General features: G+C 46.2%; 1 protein-coding gene across 3 annotated transcripts in view; it reads left to right on the top strand.

Moving 5' to 3' along the window:
- The first annotated feature begins 6 nt into the window (after positions 1-6).
- The window catches only part of LOC146592958 (inverted formin-2-like), a 43,743-nt gene continuing 37,725 nt past the window's right edge, over positions 7-6,024 (top strand). For all 3 annotated transcript variants that reach the window (XM_085310129.1, XM_085310128.1, XM_085310125.1), the window contains exon 1: positions 7-23. The gene's annotated coding sequence lies outside the window, so the exon portion shown is untranslated. The remainder of the gene's footprint in view (positions 24-6,024) is intronic.

The raw sequence follows: 6,024 nt of genomic DNA, 5'->3' as shown, positions 1-6,024 counted from the left end.
GCCCCCGCAGGAAGGCAGCCGGGGTAAGGAGGGGGCGGCCGGGGGGGCCGGGGACCGCTGCGGCCTCCCGGTGCGGCCGGGGCCGTCGGGGAAGTGCCGCCGCTGGAGTCCAGCGCGCCGCTGAACAGCTTTCCGCGCTATGTCTGGGCGGCGGGCTGGATCACGGTGCGGCGATACCACGTAGCGGTGGGACGCGGTCTGGATTGTGGGTGCAGTGGTACGATGTACAGGTGGGACGTGGTCTGAACTGCGGGTGCAGCAATACGATGTACAGGTGGGATGTGGTCTGGCTTGCAGGAGTGGCAATACACTGTGTATAGGTGGGACGTGGTCCAGATGGCAGGAGTGACAATATGTTGTATAGGGTGTACATGGTCTGGATTGCAGGTGTGACCGTATGCTGTATAGGTGGAATGTGGTTCAGATTAGAGGTGTGACAATATATCGTATAGGTGGAACATGGTCCAGACTGGAGGTATGACAATACTCTGTGTAGGTGGTATATGATCCATTTTGGAGGTGTGACAGTATACTGTATAGGTGGGACGTTGTTCAGACTGGAGGTGCGACAATATGATCTATAGATGGGACATGGACTGGAGTGCAGGTGCAATGATACAAAGAACAGGTGAGATGTGGTGTACAGGGGTGATGACGTGATGTGTAGGCAGGACATGGTCCTTTCGTGACTGGGTGTGAGAGCATGGCTACTAGCATATAGCCTGCAGCAGCTGTGTCTGGTCCCGGGGCTGGGCCAATTTCAGACTTTTATTTTGAAAGATTATCTTGTCCGGTGGCTTTCAGTCAAGGTCTGCAAAATCCTCCCCAGATTTTCTTCCATACTTCTGTGGCTCCTCATCTCCCTTTTACTCAATAGCTCTGCAATGCTGAAGTGGCATCTTGCAACATTGGCAACATGAGCCAAGTTCCAGAGCTTGGGGGAGATGGAGGAGTGCTCAGATACACTGATCTTGGCAGAAACACCACAAAATGGTGTTTGTGGTACTCCTTCCTAGTATCAGATCATCGCTGTGAACTGTATCTCTTTTTCCTCAGATTCCTCAGATCGAGGAAGTTCTCTGAATAAATGCATTACTGGCTGTGAAACACATCTGAGTCCCTGGTACTCTGCACAGAAACTTCTGGCCTAAGTTGGTTAAAAAGAAAAGTTGGAGTCAGCAGAGTTACAGYTGAGCTGAAATTGGTCTACTGAACTTGCTCACAGTTTGAACTGTCTGGCCAGTAATCTCATTTCTTTTTGATCTACTTAAGCTTATTTTTCCTCTACATAAAGGAGGCAGCTGCCGAAACTTGGGGGAGGAAGAAAGGAGGGAGAGGTGCAGGAAGCTTTGAGCGTATGCAATTCTTTTTTGGTCTCGTTATAAGTCAATAATGCCATTCTAGGCTGTTGTCCAAGAATTTTGCTTCAAAATCACAAGCAGTGCACAAGATTGTGTTGTAAAAGATCGTATGAATGTGGGACAGGAAGAGACGTCGCAAGCCAGCAAATCCAGGCACTGTATGATATTACTGTAATTCATTTGTTCCTAGTCTTCTGCAAAGAGGAAGTTTCAGAGCCTCACTGAACTGATAGTTATAAAATTTGTACAAATATTCAGCTTTCTCTCACTTTATACTTACCRAACGACTGTTAGTTCTCCCAGTCTGGTGGTTTTCGCTCTTATAYGTATAGAAATAGTAGTTATGTTCTCTGCACTGTGCAGTGCCAAGCAAGCCAAAACTTGTAGCCTGCTTTTGTCGAGTAGATGCCGACTCCAGCTGATCCCCTGGCAGTGCTGCTCTGTGCTTGCTGCGCTCCGCATTCCTCGCGGACGAGCAGAGCTGCAAGCGTTGGAGGTCTGCCCAGTGCCTTGGACAGAGACACTCATGCTCTGACACCTCATCTAGAAATGAATACCTCACCTGGCTGGCGTTGCAGCTTACCTCCCTTGCAGGCTCCTGCCGTCCTGTGATCAGAGCAGGAAACTGGACTTTTCCTCTCTCCTCTGCAAAGCTCAGCGCTGACGCACCCACAGTATCCCCAGAGCTCCGGCTGTTCGCCCCTGAGTGTTGGAGGTTCACTTTGTGCTATCACAGCTGATCCTACTCCACCCCTCATATTAATCCCATTTTTATAGCATATCCTCATGCTCTGCATTGATGAGATCTTCTCCCAACTCTTTCCTACTAGCGCACTTCTTTCCGTGAAAGTGTGATGTAGAGAGAAGTAGGATGAGGTCTCACTGACTTCTGGTAGTGGCCAAACTCAGACTTACCCATTCCATGGGACTTTTTAGATTGGTATCCATTTCATTGTAAATTTTCATCTTCTGTAGCTTAACTCCCCGTTTTTTTGTGAGCTACGTATCAAGTGGCTACGTCTGTGATGCTTTAGTGGAATGCATAAAGCTGAACTCTCTCCCCTTTCTTGTGTGCCAGACATGCCTGCTATTTTTCCCAGAGTGATGGGGTAGAAAATTGTTCTTATCCAAGCAAACTATGTTACATTTTGCCCCTATTTCCCCCCCATTTACTTCAATTTCTTCAATTATTTTTTTTTGCAATGATTATGCTATTGACAAGGGATTTTTAATCTCAGCATTCTACCATAACCAGCTATGAGAAGAAGATGGGAGTAATTCAGCAGTGGAGGGCAGCACACTGGAACAGATTGCGCAGTGAACAGTGTTCATAGACCCTAAACAGTCAGGGGAACTTCAGACAAATTTGATGCTAATATCTGCTCTCAGATTTAACTCCCAGCTTAGTATCCTTGTTCTTAACACTTGCAATAAGGTCTTTCAGTAATGACTCAGAGTAAGTACCACCCACTAAATCAACAGAGTCAATTCATAGGATCGCGCAGTGGCACTAAACAAATCCACCTCTGCCTGGTACAAAATACTGCAAATTGGTACATGCAAACAAACCATCACAAGCAGTTATCCTCTGTTCCATTTATTAAAATTGTACATTGCTTTTTATCTGACAAGGTGAAAATAAGCTAAATATTTTGCAGATGCTAGCTGTAGCCTTGCAGTCTGATACTCCCCCAATATCAGTGCGAGAGGAAGGGCCTCCTGATAACGCTCAGAGCAATGGGGCTGGAATGACTAGGCTGAATAGACTCTGATTGAGACTATTATAATCCTTTTGGTATTATCCACCAAACTCAAAAGTATTTCAGTGTTTCTCAGCATTGCATGTGTAACAGTYTATCATAYGGATGTTTGTTAAGTGCTGTGCTGCTGAGGCTGCCTTCRTCTCCAAGTTGCTAGAAAAAGTGTTGAAAGAGCAAAGTACTGCRACAGAACAGAAAAACAATTRTGTATTTAATTATACAGAAAGCTCTCAGGTTCCATGCTGTAAGTATCCAACCAAGATGCTGAGATTAAATTAAGAAAAGTAAAAAAGTTACATCAGTTCTTGAACCTTGGCTTTGCCCTTTTAATAGATGGTGGTGTCTTGCTAGTGGTGCTAGTATCAGTGAAGGCATGGCTTTTGTCACAGAGTTCCAGTTGTTCCAGATTTGGAGGTGTGCTGTAGGAATATAAATGAAGAACAACAAGGGAATATCCCCTCCCCCCCTCCAAAAAAAAAAAGAGGTTGCTATATTTGTGTGATCTCTCAATACAGCTAAGGATTCTGGTCAAGGCCATGTATTGCCTGGTTCTTTTTTCCTAGGAAAAAATAACTATAGTGAGCAGCAGACAAGCCTTATAATTGCTACCAGATGTCATCAGTGGTAGACAAGGAGCCAACTTTATGAGAYTGAATGTAGATACAAATAGGAAGAAGGTGTGTGGAATTCTTGAGCCCCTGAGTCATAGCATATGATGTACAAGAGCTCTGCAGTTAAAAATAATTGGTTGTCTAAGGTGGCAGGTAAACATTTGTTGCAATTTTGTCAATATAGCCTTTCATATCTACAAAAAGCTCAGAGAARGGGTCTATGTTTAGTAGGACAAAGATTTTTCTATTTGATGTAACTAATCGGTATTGTGCCCAGATTCAGCTGTTTCTAGCAGTTTGATAACTGAGCTGACATTTTAAAGTGGAAAATGCTGAAGCCACAGGTCAGTGAAAATCTTAAGCTAGCAATAGCGTTTGCAAAAGCCGCTGTAGCATTTCATGGTATACTTCAAGGCACTCTGGGAAACCTACTGAGCTAATAAAGGAGACCTCCAAAGCCAAAAGGRGAACCAGGACACAGTGGATGAAAACCTGTCCCAGGACTGGAGTCACTCAATCCATTGCAAAATGTTTTCACTACCCTACTTCCCCTCTGGAAGGGACATTATTCCAGTACTGTCCGTTAAATAAATAAATAAAGGCAGATGAAGAGCTGCCAAATTTTAGAACTGGTAGGGCCTGTGCAGTGTTCAGCTTGCTATGGTTGTAGTAGATGTCACCAGGTGGTGCTATGTTGCATTGACTTCCCATTTGTTTTTTTTATCATGACTATTATTTTGTTTTGGCTAAAATGTATATGGTATTGATTTGGAGGAACGCTTCAGGGCAGAAGAAGAATTTGCTCTTTGCTGTGCAGCTCCATTAGAGTATTTCGTTCAAGTGTCCTCGGCCAGTTCTTTGTGCCAGCAGGACAGCCCTGAAAGGAACGTGCGGGAAATTCCAGTCAMTAGGTTGAGCGGCTGCTCACAGAATAGCTGCAGGTTCAACCTGCAGAAGTACCTACTTCTCCCAAAATCCGCCTTGCAGAGCCTGCTGTTGCTCTGCTCTTCCTGAGCTGCGGCCAAATGCTGAAGTCGGAGCAGGACACTGCTGATGGCAGCAGGCACAACAGGCCGGAGGTTCAGTGCTTCCAGCCATCTCGGGACTTCATTTGTCTCCGTGTTTCAAGCTGGGAGAGCTGAGGCATGTTTTAACCAGCAAGGACAGCAGAGGAATTTGGAGTGAAGTGAGATCACTCCAGGAAAGTGTGGGAAAGCAGGCTCCCTGCAGTCATAAAAACTCTGAATTTATTTGTAATTTAAAATGGAAAATATTACGGTTCTGCCCTTGCATAGGTCACATGAAGCGGGGGGAGAAAAGCCTCTCCTCCAGCCTTCGGCAGCCTGCGTTAGGACCRAGGAGGTTATGGTGCCCGTGTTCCCAGAGCAGCAGGGTCCGCTCCGTTCCTGGCCCCTCACAAGGTGCCTCTTCCCACCGGGAGCAGCGAGGAGGCAGGGCAGCATCCCTCGCTGCTGCCCAATGCAATGAATGAAGGGGGGGGGTTCTTTCTTTCTTTCTTTTTTTTTAACTTCAGTTAGCAGGTCTGTTTGCCTTGATGGAGCTGGGAAATAACTTTGTTACGCTCCCTTGTCTGACAGTTAAATTGCATTATTTTTAATAAGGCAGCTATCTCTGTGCTTCTTATGTTGTGCTGGTTTCCCCTGTCTGGAAACTGGCTGCTTCTCATCCATCCTGCCTGGCATGCTTTTCTGTTAAGTCATTTCACAGCCTTCCCCAAAAAAAGAAGAGTTAAACTCTAGCATAATTTGTGACAGAGCCCAGCCCCAGGTGGAAATATGAGCTTCTATAGTATAAGGTGGCCATCTTTTGTGAATAGTGGTTTTTTTCCCCCCCACAGCCCAACAGGAAACCAAGCTATGGCAAGTCAGATCTCTTTCCACCAAGAGATTTCCAGCAAGGTATTTCTCATAAGACCATTACATGTTCAACCTCAGGCTCAACTTCTCATATTTTATCTCTCAGCTCATATCTTTGCTGATATGAACTGTCACACCCTCACTTTGCTGAAGCTCATTTAGTGCTTCCCGGCGAGGTGGCCTGCCTGTTGCGGCCACCTTACAGCTTTGCTGGCCAGCGCGGAGCTCGTCCCAGCCTTGGGGTGTGCCAGAGGCCCCTGCCCCAGTTGCTGGGTCCGACGCCGAGGTTTTGCCCCCTTTGCTGAACACAGCTGCAAACTGCAGGCCGCTGCCTCCCAGCGGGTTGTTGGCATGAGTAATCCTCCCTCCCGCCTCAGGAAACTTCCACAATTTCCTCCTTTGTGCATTTCTATCT

The sequence above is a fragment of the Rhea americana genome, unplaced genomic scaffold (assembly GCF_003343005.1).
Source record: "Rhea americana isolate MKP2758 unplaced genomic scaffold, rheAme1 scaffold_310, whole genome shotgun sequence".
NCBI classification, from domain to species: domain Eukaryota; kingdom Metazoa; phylum Chordata; class Aves; order Rheiformes; family Rheidae; genus Rhea; species Rhea americana.
This window is presented reverse-complemented; position numbering and strand designations above follow the sequence as displayed.